Source organism: Enoplosus armatus, chromosome 11 (assembly GCF_043641665.1).
Source record: "Enoplosus armatus isolate fEnoArm2 chromosome 11, fEnoArm2.hap1, whole genome shotgun sequence".
In the NCBI taxonomy this organism is placed as follows: Eukaryota; Metazoa; Chordata; class Actinopteri; order Centrarchiformes; family Enoplosidae; genus Enoplosus; species Enoplosus armatus.
This window is the reverse complement of record NC_092190.1, coordinates 1,082,501-1,097,383: the sequence shown is the minus strand read 5'-3', so window position 1 is coordinate 1,097,383 and position 14,883 is coordinate 1,082,501.

Below are 14,883 nucleotides of genomic sequence, written 5' to 3'. Positions count from 1 at the left end.
TCCTGCCATTTCAGAAAATGTCCCAAAGCATGTGCTCATGTATATATAAAGATGGCCGACGCGTCTCCACTTTCTCCCGCTGTACAAAAATGAAGTCAAAATATCCTGGAAACAGTCTCTGCCATCTTGCGCTGGTGACGTCATTTGGAGCCGGAGTCTGCGCGGTGGTGATTGGGGGGGTTGCGAGATCCCGCCCATACACCTGCTGTCAATCCTGACCATCTTTTTGGAAAAATGTATTTGACGTGTACTTTGATTTTATGTAGTTTGGCCCATGTCCCATCCACTAACATGGAGGGGGGCGGGGCTTATGACCTATACTGCAGCCAGCCACCCAGGGGGGGCGATCGAGACGTCACTTTTTGGGGAGCTGTTATGTCGTCCGTCTTGATATACAGTCTATGATTCAAATGACAAACCCTGTAGTGACTATAGGAATTATATAGCAGTGATTCCCATCGGCGGGGGGGGGGGGGGGGGGGGGGTGACGTCATTATAGAGCGACAACGTTGCATGGGCGTTTCTCAAAAAATGGTCAAACTTTAACACGGGAGACCTGCTGATCGTTTCCTAGCAACAGGCAAGGATAATTTCTTTCTGCCATGTCCACGGTCGTTCCCGGACCTTCACCAAGTAGTAGTTGTTGACAGCGAAGGTCCCCTAACCCTAACTAGGTACTTCAACCAAAAGTCAACCCAGCATTCAGAACCATACATGAGGATGGAAGATGAATCTATGGTTTCAGGATGTATTGCTTGGACTTCCGCATGTTGCTAAGTTGGACACACCCTGGACATCCTTCTATGTTCTACGGTCTTTGCCGATAAAGATGCCTGAATAGGTCCCAATAAGTCCCATAAACAGTGCTAGAGGTGTTAATGTCCGTCACTCCAGCTTTGGTGGTGGTGACATTTTAGTAGCCCAAACCTAATGACATGTAGGTGTCTTACATACAGGGCTACCAGAAGTGGCACATTTCATTTACGGGAAATGAAGGAAGCTTAGCTTGGTTTGAAGGTCTGGGGGGAAAAAAACACTTCCCCAGGACAAGTCAGTCAGACTTGTGTTGGGTTTTAACCCATTTTCCAACATTCCAACCTCTCAGGTGGGTCGCATTTGAAGGCCGGAGCTGCACAGCTACAAATAGTGCCATACATGATATTTATTACAACCAGAGGCCCCTTGAGTATCTCGAAATACCACATCTCTGGGGTTAGGGAAACAGCTTGCTGAGGTCCCATACCAACATGGCTACCTGTTCCCATAGGTTTTGTGGTGCCAGAATAAAAGGTAATCACCAGAATTTTAAAAAGAAACTCAAATTACGGTTTATGGTACACTTGGAAGTGTAAGATTATCATTATATATATATATATATATATATAGATAGAAAAATGTATCTTTTTTTGTTTGCTGGTAATACTTTACCTCAGTGGGACTCCTGCATCCTTTATTTCTTTACCACTGTGAAAATAAATCTTGGACTTGTGGCATCCTTGTGTGTGATTAAATGTGCTCCTCATAATATCAAATAAACCCAACATGTTGAACGCAGTACATCAGCCCCCGGTTCAGCTGCAGTCAGAGTGCACTGCTTTGTGCACCCAACAGCTCAATATACAGTATTAGGACATTCTTATGGTTTTTTTTTTTTTTCTTCTCTCCTTTGATATGTTTTTTTTTTTTCCCTCCTCGGAAAACTGTGCATTTGATTTGGGAGAAAATGGAACACAGCTTCTGAGATTGAGCAATGAGGTGCGGTATGCTGTGGGCCGACTGGCAGTAACGCAGTAACACGGCAACCCCGATCTCTTAGCCGTGGAATGTTGTGTTAAAAGGTAATCTGCCAACGCACGGGAGATCTGCCGGGGAGAAAGGGAAAGAAATGATCCTAAGACGTACCCATCAGGCTTGATCTTTAATCTGTAACCAACATCTACAGCTGCAGCGGAGAAGAGCGTGCAGCAAATGTGACAGTATTATTGAGGCTGCGGCAGTGAGCTATGTACAAACACATTGAAAATAAAAGACATGCGTCCGCTCTTCCATTCTAGAATGGCTCAGGTAGATTCATGACACCTCATCCAATATTATCTTTTTGGGAAAGGCTTTGGCCTCGATGGAAGATTTTATATCTCAAAAAGCTGCAATTGTTTTATATTTGTTTCCTTACAGGAGCATCTGTGTAGCTTTCAGACCCATTATCAATGCATGTATTACGTTTCTATCTCATACAACTGGCATTCAGTTGATAAAGACATTTTGTCATTAATGTTTTTGTTAAGCTTTGGCTCTGGCGAAGTAGAGTATTGCAGATGGAACACATACAGAAAAAAAAAGAAAGAAAAAAGAAAAAAAAGAATGACTTCAAGGTAGCTTCCCGTCTCAACATGAAGTTTGCGAGATGTCGTAAAATTCTAATGCGATACATTTCACACAGCAAACACAGCTGCATCCACCTTCCAAACACAACTCACACTGCACAGCCTGTGTACCATTATAGAGCCTTATGTAATATAAAAAAACAGTTGTGCCGTGTAGACTGGGCTTTGGACTTGCGGTTACTTGTAGCACGGTTTAAATTCAAACTGCACCATGAATATGTTGATGATAAACTTATTTTAAAAGAGGAAATAAAGGTGAACGGTAAAATCACCCAAGTGAACATCCTTTAGTTTACAGACCTACTCCCTGCTTCAACTTTAGTTACTGTATTTAATGTAGCTGTGCAATGATTATTGCCGACTAATCAGTTGGGCTCACCTTCACTTTTACCTCCAAATAAAGTAGTTTGGATCATCTAGAAAAAAGAGTTGGCTTCTTTCTGTCTGATTGCCTGACTATTTGTGGTACCGTTCAATTCAAGGTACAAAATAGATGTACTTTGTCATTGTACAACACAGGGCCGCGCGATGAAATGAAATAGCCATAGCAGTGCTTTAAGCTAAAGGCTAACACTAGCGCGTTAACATGCTCACAGTGACAATGCTAACATGCTGATGTTTAGCAGGTACACTGTTTAACATGTTCACCACGTTAGCATGCTAACATTTGCTAATTAGCAAAGAACAGGTCTGTACTTAACCATAGCAGTGCTTTAAGCTAAAGGCTAACACTAGCGCGTTAACATGCTTACAGTGACAATGCTAACATGCTGATGTTTAGCAGGTACACTGTTTGACGTGTTCACCACGTTAGCATGCTAACATTTGCTAATTAGCAAAAACAGGTCTGTACTTAACCATAGCAGTGCTTTAAGCTAAAGGCTAACACTAGCGCGTTAACATGCTTACAGTGACAATGCTAACATGCTGATGTTTAGCAGGTACACTGTTTGACGTGTTCACCACTTTAGCATGCTAACATTTGCTAATTAGCAAAAACAGGTCTGTACTTAACCACAGCAGTGCTCTAAGCTAAATGCTAACACTAGCGCGTTAACATGCTCACAGTGACAATGCTAACATGCTGATGTTTAGCAGGTACACTGTTTAACATGTTCACCACGTTAGCATGCTAACATTTGCTAATTAGCAAAGAACAGGTAGGTACTTAACCACAGCTGTGCTTTAAGCTAAATGCTAACACTAGCGCGTTAACATGCTCACAATGACAATGCTAACATGCTGATGTTTAGCAGGTACACTGTTTAACATGTTCACCATGTTAGCATGCTAACATTTGCTAATTAGTAAAGAACAGGTAGGTACTTAACCATAGCAGTGCTTTAAGCTAAAGGCTAACACTAGCGCGTTAACATGCTTACAGTGACAATGCTAACATGCTGATGTTTAGCAGGTACACTGTTTGACGTGTTCACCACGTTAGCATGCTAACATTTGCTAATTAGCAAAAACAGGTCGGTACTTAACCACGGGTAGGTACTGTACTTAACCACAGCAGTGCTCTAAGCTAAATGCTAACACTAGCGCGTTAACATGCTCACAGTGTCAATGCTAACATGCCGATGTTTAGCAGGTACAATGTTTGACATGCTAACATTTGCTACTTAGCAAAAAACAAAAAGTACAGCTGATGCTTTGCAGGTATTTGATCATAGATCAAAGTATTGTAATGTCGACGATGAAAAGTTCAAGGATAAGTTATTAAAAAGCAACAGCGCCGACAAATCCCACTGTGAACGATCCAAAACAAGTCACATGTACTGTAGGCTGCGGGGTCTCATTTTGCACCATATGTTGACAACCAAATTGAAAAAATGTGACTCCATGCTGTTTGTTCTGTGCTTACAGTGATTAGAAAACATCAGATCTGTTTCACATGGGAGGAAATATTTAAATTGGGATGCTTCCAGATGTGATGCGAACACCTACCCACGTAAGACAAGACGCCACACACACACAGACACACACACACACACACACACACACTGAGAGACACGCCACACTCTCACCCCTTCAGTCCCTGTCAAGACCTGGCGTCTGGCCCCAGCCAGACAGAAGGTTGGATGTGAGCAGCTCTTCATCTCTCCTCCACATTGGAGTGACACATGGAAACGAGGCTCCCTGGGTGTTTGTTGTGGCAGAAGCCCGGTGAACTCTGGCTGAACCTCAGCCTCTGACGGCCTCCAACGGGTCAGGCCTGAGCCGAGCTTTAAGGACTCACGGAACACACACACACACACACACACACACTGTCCGTCCATATGATTATTTTCTACTATGGAGGAGAATGGGATTTAAACGATATTGGAGACATCACCTCACATGAAAGCTTATCACTCAAGACCTGCAGACGTGACATAAGACCTAAGTGCTTTAATGTGGCAGGCTTTTTTTTCTTGTCAAATACTTGTTAAAGATGAGATCACGTACATGTTTGAAGTAATAAACATTAATATTTTGACTTGCAGTAGGCAATATTATTGAATTATAATTTCGGGTATTTAGTCTTTTAAAAAACTGGACCAGGTCTGAATCAAACAACCAATCAGGGTGAGCTAGCACGTAATTGGCCGATCACATCGACTCTGTACAAACAAAGGCTTCTACAGAAGGTTCCACCCTCTGGATTGGAGTGGGAACCCCTGATTGGTTGTTTGATTCAGACCTGGTCTGTTTCTTTAAAAGACTAAATACGAAAGGGGGGGGGGTGGTGCTCACAGACACACATTTTATTTAAAGGAGCCCTTCAAATAAGATATTGTTAGTGACATGCAATGGTCAAAATTAGTTGACCATTGCCCCCCCCCCCCCCCAAAAGAATTCTCACAGTGCCATTCAAGAAAAATTACACTCAAATGTAAACAAGTTCTGAAACCAAAAGTAAGCAAAGTGAAGGATGGATGAAACCTTTCATACACACAGTCGTGTAAGTTGTTAAAGAAGAAAGATACGAAATGTTCTTTAAATAGCGATCTTCACACAGAAATGTAGTTCTAAAGTAACATCAGTAATAGTAGTGACATAATACAGGAGGTACAGTATAATAAAAACCTGGTTACAGAGACTGGCTAGAAAGCTAAGCTACACAACGGCATATATAAAGCAACAGGACGTGCACGTGTTGGCTATTCATTACTGGAGTTTGTGCTAAAATCTTGAAATGGAGGAGGACTGTCAGGCGTTAATGCGTGAGTGTTGCGTTCTGCGTTTTATTGAACAGACCTGCCGAACATGCTCGAGTGCTGACGTAAGTGTACAACATGTTGTGATATAAAAAGATGCAAAGAGAGAGAGAGAGAGAGAGAGGTATGTTTTCAGACGTGATCTTTTGTAGACCAGCTCTTAATCATCTGTCGCTGTCTGGCCGCTGCCTCAAGCATCAGCGTGATCAATTATCTGACAGCGAGGTCTGTGATGCGTTTTTTTCTTTGTCAGAGTGGCCCGGATTGAGACATACAGGTATGGCTGAGGTCCCGCTCGCCGTGACTGACGGCGCAGGAATGTTCAATCCCCTTCAGGTGAAGTCAGAGCTGAACCCGGGCAGGGATCCTCCTCACCAGCTGTTAGATCAGCGGCTGCGGCGCTGTTAGCCGGCGTGTCGGTGCTTGCCGCGGGGTGCTGAAGTTGTTCAACCCGCAGCGTTTGTGCGCATTTTTGTGTGTGTTGTTTGCATGCTGATGCATGTCGTGAATGTGCATGGGTAATGACACGTTGCACGGACGAGTGTGTGCGCGTGTGATTTTATTTTGGTCTTTTGTGCACAGGTTTGTTTTTTTTTGCCACAAATATATCCAGAGTTTATGTTCCCAATACAGGTCAACTGCAGTTTACAGAGAGAAAATTACAGAGGAAAAAAAAAAAAAGCTGCTGATTAAACTATTTAGGAAAAAATAAAGGAACAAAAACCAAACTGTGTTTTATGCTGCAAAGAGTTAAAAAATCGTGTTTGCCGGCCAAAACGTATTTTCCCAATTTTCATTATGATTGGCAACATAAACAGATACGTTCCAACATTTTTCTTCTGAAAACCCCCCCCACAAATAAATAATTAAGTCAGTTTAAAGCTGCACTGTAAAATATATGACCACTGGGGGGGGGGGGCAGAAAACTTACCAAAACAAACTCACATAGATATTATAGATTACGGTCCTACTTCTGGCGTAATTCACTGATGTTTACCCTTTCATTATGTCCTCAGACTCCTCAGAAAAAAATAAAAAGTTAACAAAGATAATATTGGTTCTTCACCATTACAAACTGGGGTGATAGCGCACAGTTAGCGCACGTGAGCTTGCGTGCGGAGAGCAGCTGCCTGTGGTTTCTTTACAGTTGAATTGTGTGTGTGTGTGTGTGTGTGTGTGTGGGTATAAGGGCAATAAGTTTGTGTGGTGTTCAAGGTGAGGAAGAGGAGGAACGGCGTCTAATCTTCTGTCTGCGCGCCGGGAGCGCTGGCCGGGCAGACAGGTAAAGGCCATTACCCCCGACTTGAGCGATATTAGACGCGGTCCGACGTGCCCTGGTTCTAAAGCCTTGCACCCATTCCGTCTCCGCGTGACCTTTGCCACTATCTCGACGCAGCAGAAGGTTAAGGTCGATCGTTGAGGTTGAAGTGCGAAGCGCCGTGAAAGAACCTGCCCTCTGTCTTTCCACAATCCGCGCAATGGATCCGACACTGTCGGACGAAAAAAGGCGAGACGGCCGGATGAATCGCACTTTGTGTGAAGAAAACAACAACAACAACAACAACAACAAAAAAAAAGCACAGTAATGATCACAAGAGTCCTACTCAGAGGAGACAAAGTATCACAGGCTCACCTGTGGGAATTGAGCACTCTCAGCTGCGTGTTTCCCCGCTCGGGTTGCAGCAGCAGCAGCTCCGTTTGCGAACAGCATGGCGACACATATGGCCCTCTTGTGTTTTTGGCAGATACCATACGGCTAATATACCTTACAGCAACTTGGCGGGGGTGATTAACATTCATCTTGAGAGAATTAACAGAACATCACCTGCGAGAGAAGCCCAAACTTTTTTTTTTTTTCCTTTTCCTCCTACCCTTTTTGCATGCTGGAGTTGAGATTTAACCAGAAGGCTGCCCGAAAACGCGATTCTCCCCAGGCTTAGTGCTGTTCTCGGGGCAGTTTCGCGCTTTGGGTGCGGCCACAAGGAGCTATTATGATCAGTGTTGCCTTCAGACGCCTCGTACGAACCAGTTCTTTTCAAGCATACCCCCGCCTTTACTCTGAGAGATAAGACCGCGCTTGTTTTTAGGTAGGGTATACAGTAAATCTACGTGCCAAGAGGTGTGTACACGCAAGGTACGCTGCTTAGTTACCTCAAACAGATATACAGTGCTTAACAAATTTATTAGACCACCTGTCATAAAAATGAGAAAACACAAATATTTTAGAAATCTGTCTTGTTTCAAACTAAAAATAGTATTGTTATTTATTAGGCAAATAACAAACTGGAACAACTAAATAGTCCTTATTCACATATATTAATATTTTGTATGACCTCCTTTGGCCCTGATGACAGCTTGCATTCTTGCAACCACAAAACAAATGTTTCTGTTCAGGAATGCAAGTCAATAACTGTAATTTGGCATCTCAATCAAAAAATAATGATAATGTGCTTTACTATTTTTTTCAGCTTTTTTGTAAAACAGTAAATTTGAGAATTCATGGATAACAACAATAATTATATTTTAGCATTAAAGATGTCATTTTGATTAAAGAGCTTGGCTTGCACATACTGGTGGATTAACCATTACAGAGACATAAACTAGGTGGTGGTCTAATAAGTTTGTTAAGCACTGTAGATACAATACGTAGGTTACTGTTGCGTGCTACAAAGTAACACATAAAACAGCAAAGTGAACTTTTATCAATAAGGCAAACCTGCTGATCAGTACCTTCAGAATAAAGCTACAGTTAAGCTGCATATCATTGAATTATAATTTCAGGTTGAAATAACGCTCCAATCCAGAAGGTGGAACCTCCTGTAGAACGCCCTTTGTTTGTACGGAGTCAATGCGATTGGCTAGTTACGCGCTAGCTAACCCTGATTGGTTGTTTGATTCAGGCCGGGTCCAGTTAAAAAAAAAAAAAAAAAAAAAGACTAAATACAAAAGGAGGGGCCGGTTGCTCACAGACACACTTTTTTTTTCAATCCGATATTGCTAGTGACATGCCGTAACAAATGAAGTTATTTCAAGCCGAAATGATAATTCAATAACATTGCCCTACTGTAGCTTTAAGTGAAGTCAGATCTTTTCTCAGGAGGAGCATGTGTGGTATTTTTAGTTTGTATTTGAGTGTGAGAAGTGTCTCATACGATCCAGATGTAGAGTGCTGGAAAGAGACCACACAGAGGCTTCACCTTGACCTCTGCGGGGTCAGAGCTTCCATTTCTTTTTTTTTTTTCTATACACGCCCCGTCGACCTGCAGACACCAATCCCGACGCCTCCCGGGAATAGGCGCCCTCAATGCCCTCATTTGACCGATGCAATGTTTTACGCGATAAACACGCGATTGACCTTCCATTCTCTCTCGCCGCCCCGCGCCACAAAAACAAAACAAAAAAAAAAAACAGGGGAGCTGAAAGCAAATCTGTTTCTTGCAACTGTGTAATGGTTTCCACATGGGAGCCCTCGGCTCCGAGTCTACCACTAAAGAGAGTCCATAAAAGCGTTGAGGTGCACATGCAGGCGGTTTCCAAAGTTCAGCTCATGGGAGCAAGTGGGGATCGTGGGACGATGATAGAGCTTTTGATGCGCTGCTTCTAACCAGCGTCTTGGAAGGTCGTGATTTGGCACGCGGGGGGCGAGCTTGAACAAAGAGGCGCGCGCGGCGTCAAAAGACACGAAAATCACGACGCATATAGCGAGCGGCTTTGGCGTTCCCGCGTCTATCGCAGGCGATGAGCTCCCGCATGTTAAAGGCAGCGGTTAGCACTTGTAAGAGGCCTCTCAGGCACGCCGCTGATGAAGAGCAACTGCGGCTGGGGCTGGCGAATGCACCTGCAGTAAGTTAATCAGTCAGTGTCTCGGGAAGCTTACACGGACCAGCTGTGCAGTTCTGGGCTCTTGGAGGGTCCCCCTTTCGAGAAGCAGGCACATCTCCCCCCTGCGCTGGAATCGGGGGGCAGATGATGAATTGGGATCCAACAAAGGCGGCCATTCAGCGCAGCTAAAAAGCATATAACCAATTGCTTGTGGATGAGCGATGAGCGAGATTTGGTGTATTCCTCACCCTCCGCCTACGGCCGGGTCGCCCCGCGGAGACGCCTGATTGGCTGCTGCTCTGGCCCGAAGCGCACCTGACCGGAATTTAAGCTCGCCCGGACCTGGATGTTGCCGCGTTCTCTCTAACAATGGCGGCGTTTAAGCAGATCGTGACTCAGAAACCAAGGCCGCCTAATTCTTCCCATTAATTAGGGCGCGTCCTGCAGCTAATTTGTGCTGCGATGGCAGCTATAGGTAATTAATTAGCCAGTTTTTTTGTTTTTTTTTAATTTATTTTATTTCTAGATTACACACACACACACACACACACACACTGCCCAGTTAATTAAGGCAGCACTTCCTCTCTTAAAGGACAATACCTGTGTTTAGCCATATCAAGAGAAAATGTGGCTCTTGTCCTTTGAAGGGATACTCAATCACGTCAGTTTACCACACATGGGGGGGAGTACTACTCAGCTGTAAGTGTATTTTACGCGTGTTGTGTAGCTGTCATTACACCTGCCGTTGAAAATGAGCCAAGGGGAGGGGGGTGGGGGTGGACGAACACAACTAAAACAACAACATCTCTGGCAGTTTATTTTATATGCTCACATCAATATAAATATAGATCGTGTTATTGCTATACTTCTCATTTTAATGAGAACCCCCCCCCCCCACACACACACACACACACACTTCACACCTGCCTGTATGCATTGGAAATATATGCAAAAAAAACAATTCGGCACAGCAGCAAAAATACAGTCTTTTGCAATTGCATCATATTTTTCAATTATTTATTTATTTCTTGTTTCAACCTTTATTTAACCAGGAGTAAAAAAAAGACTCATTGAGATTTAAAAAAACAAACAACAGTGTCCTGGCCAAGAGCGGGCAGTAGCACAAATAACACGTTTGGAGACATATAAAAAAACAAAAACAGACAAACATAAAAAAAAAAAAAAAAATAAGAAGAACAAAATGGCGGAATTATAAGACATAAGATATCGAAAACATTCAAAACATCTGCGGCCAGATGTACCTGCTTGCTTGCAGTATGCTTCAATAGGCTTTTTATGTGATTCCAAGCGCACAAAATTAAACTGAAGTAATGCAATACAAAACTGTACATATTCGCTATACATACTCGCATGGGAGAGCTACATGTAAAGAAACACAACAGTGCCGGTCGACCCCGTCTTCTGCATTCATTTTTGCCACGAGTTCGTGTCCTCTCTCGCTTGATCCACCTGTCTGATCCATCCTGACAAATTCTCTGCAGATGAAGTCCAGCATGCATTGTGTCCAAAGGGGGTGGGGGGGTGGGGGTCATGTGGCTGGTGGTCATAAAAAACGCTCCACCCTCCACGAGGGAAACATTTCGCTGAATTTTTGGTGAGTCTGAGTGAGAGAGCAGGTCGTGAAATTTGCAAAAAAAAAAAAAAAAGCGGACGGCTTTTGTGTAAAAGCAACCAAAATAAGGACCGGAGATTTGAAAAAGCGAACTCCGTACGGGTGAAACGCGTCAGCAATTGTAAAAAAAAAAAAAAAATGCGTGCGATGCAGGTGTTGATGTTTTTATTCTGGCGTTTTCACACTTAAAACCCGCCTCAATTGAATATACAGGTACCGGGTTCAGGCACACATGCGATCCATTGCTCTGTTCCACACACACACACACACACACACACACAGAATTCCATAGGGACCACACATGATGCTTGCCGGTGTTAAAGCTGTTAGCCACGGTCTGTGCTGAGCTCCATTCCCAAAATGCCTCCCAGTTGTAACTTGAACTCTCAGAGGAACACATGGGGATGAGCACAGCTACTCCATCTCTCTCTCTCTCTCTCTCTCTCTGTCTGTCTGAGTCTCTCTCTCTCTCTCTGCACTTCATACTCAGACTCGGAGCGCTCGCCTGTGTCTTCTTTTAAATCATAACCACAGTTATGAGTCGCCATTGCGGAGGCACCGTGGGGATTTGTTCTTTTTCTCGAAATGTCGGCGTTGAAAGTTCAAAAATGTTTGTGGTCAACGTAATGCAGGACCTTCCAACTTTGATACGTCCTTCCCAGAAAAAAACATCAGTTTTGGCGAAATGCCTAAAATGAGCATGAGCGTAATCTTTTCCTAACCTCGACCTAGCTGTTTTTGTTTTGCTCCTTTTGGTCTCTATCTGGCTCTTTAGCTGCTAAACGCTCCACTATGTTCATCAGCTAGTTGCTAGTAACTTTGTCGGTTTGCTAGTTTGGCTAGGTGTAGCGTTTACAGAGAGTTTATCAGAGCCTCTTCGCTGAAAAGCAGCTGCCCTGGAGACAACGCTAATGAGAGCGGCGAGACCGAACCCGAAAAGTAACTTCCAGAAGCTAGAAGTTAGGTTGTTGCTAGCTGTCAACCTGTAAGGCTTGACCATACATATTCGAATATCTTGACACAAGTTTGGTTATACTGTGTTCTAAACACTTGATTTAATAAACATCCACGTATACGTTGTAAACGCTCCACTATGTTCATCAGCTAGTTGCTAACTTTGTCAGTTTGCTAGTTTGGCTAGGTGTAGCGTTTAGCTGCTGTTTAGCTGCCCGGGAGACAACGCTAACGAGAGCGGCGAGACCGAACCCGAAAAATAATAATAAAGCTGCGGGCAGTAAAGCCAAAACAATGAGCTGAAAGATGCTAAAAAGGTGACAGGTTTCGTCTATTTTGGTCTTTTGACTCTTTAGCTGCTAAACGCTCCACTATGTTCATCAGCTAGTTGCTAGTAACTTTGTCGGTTTGCTAGTTTGGCTAGGTGTAGCGTTTACAGAGAGTTTATCAGAGCCTCTTCGCTGAAAAGCAGCTGCCCTGGAGACAACGCTAACGAGAGCGGCGAGACCGAACCCGAAAAATAATAATAAAGCTGCGGGCAGTAAAGCCAAAACAATGAGCTGAAAGATGCTAAAAAGGTGACAGGTTTCGTCTATTTTGGTCTTTTGACTCTTTAGCTGCTAAACGCTCCACTATGTTCATCAGCTAGTTGCTAGTAACTTTGTCGGTTTGCTAGTTTGGCTAGGTGTAGCTAGGTGTAGCGGGCAGTAAATCCAAAACAATGAGCTGAAAGATGCTAAAAAAGGGTGACAGGTTCCGTCACTATGAGTGGCACGATAAACTAGTCATTTTACCCATTTTTAAAATTTAAAAATGACATTTACATTCCATCACATTTGCAGCTAAAGACTCTAGAAACTAGAAGTTAGGTTGTTGCTAGCTGTCAACCTGTAGGGCTTGATTCTTCAAGTAAACCATACATATTCGAATATCTTGACACAAGTTTGGTTATACTGTGTTCTAAACACTTGATTTAATAAACATCCACGTATATGTTGTGAAGTTTTGGTGCCAAAAAGTAGGAGGGAACTAAATTCGAACACGGATTTTAGAGCTTGAGCAAATTACGAAACCTTAGCATACCACCGCAAAACACAAAGACACTTGCAGACCTGTAATATTATCTAGATGTCTGCGTTGTGATACATAGTTCGGACTGCGTGCCAATATGTTCTCTTCTTGCGTGGTCCTTCAATAAGGACATGTTCATTTGAAACGCCGCTGATAACAGCCCCTTCTGTCGCTTGGTAATAACGGCAGCGGCGGCAGCGCTACTGTCCGTCTCCCCTCCACTGTAAACACCGTGTAACCTTTTATCAGACGAGGGGGGGGGGGGTACGATAAGATTCAATATCACAACACAGTGCGAGTCTATTATTGCCCAGAGGAGGTTGCGCACAGGCCCCTGCAACAGTGTTTTCATTTCATGCGGAGAGGAGCCCTCGCCTCGATTATCTATCTCTGACACCTCTATAAATGTCTGCTCTGCTGTGGCGATGGAGCCCCCCCCCCCACGTGCCCCCCCGCTCATACATATGTATGCAGCATATGACACAGCAAAGCAGGGCTTTCACACAAACCAAAAAAATGATCCGTGTGAAGACAAATATAATCATTAGGGCTCTTGTGCATAAAGGGCAAAGCTCAGACTCGAAGCTCGCTTCTGGAGCTCATTCAAACGCCAACCAATTCAGAATTCAAACGCTCATGACCTGCGTGCATTTCTTTCAATATGTGCACCAGCGTACGACGAAACTTTTTTTTTTTCGGCGCAAAATGAACGAAGGAATAAGCTTCTCTTCTGTCTAATTTCAAGAGCAAGCCTTTTAATTGTATTTTGCGATTGATTCTACCCAAAGTGCCTCGCAGTACTGGACAATATTTAGCCCGCGCGGGGGCCCAGAGGGGCTGAGGAAAAAAAGCCCCCTGGCTGTCGTCTTATTAAAAGTGTAGGTGCTCTGATGTGGGAACAGATTTTCGCGTGTGATTTTTTATGACAGCACAGTTGCATTGTCCAATTTTTTTTTTTTATCACTTTAAGATATCGAACCAGACGGATTCCTGCTGTGAATTCTAACCGGTGCAAAAAAGGGACATTTCTGTCCGCAACTTACCAACAACTCACACCGGACTCATGTGACATGACCCCCACCCACCACCCCACCAGCCCCCCCCCAAAAAAAACTGAATCAGAGGCACATCAAGCAAGACTTTGGTTTTTTGGGGTTTTTTTTTCGGATGACACTCACCTACCTGCTGGCTTGAATCAAAATGGCGTCGCCTCAGCGTGTGTTGATGATTGGGCGAATGGAGGGAGGGGGGGGGGGGGGTGGGGGGTTGCTTGGCACTGCCTTTTGAATGGCGGGGGGGGGGGGGGGGCGTTGAGGAGCAGCGGTATCGAACCCCGTTCTTGAAACGCTCTTATCTGAGGATGAGCTAATCCTGTTTGCATGGCTCGTCTGGGAGGAAATGGGGGCTGAGAGAGAGAGAGAGAGAGCGAGCGAGGAGGTGGGACGGGAAGGGGGGGGGGGGGGGGTTAAAACCACGTGTTTCTTTAAACTTGGTCATTTTTCTGCTGTAGTTTCCCCCTCCTGAATTAAAGCTTTCGCACCATTGAAACCATCGCCACTGAAACTTAGTGTAATCCTCCGTGAGTGCACACGGCCTTGCAGACAGGCAGACAGATGGACACACACACACACACACAAAAAAAACCCATCTAGCAGTTAATCCATGTATGATTTACGCAGCTTTGTGACACACACACACACACACACACACGCTGTATAGCAACAGTGTGGGAGGCCTGTACATCTCAATGCCACTTTTGTTACTCACCCATGATAAAACAACGGCGGCCATTTGTGCCGCAACTGCTCTGCTGGCC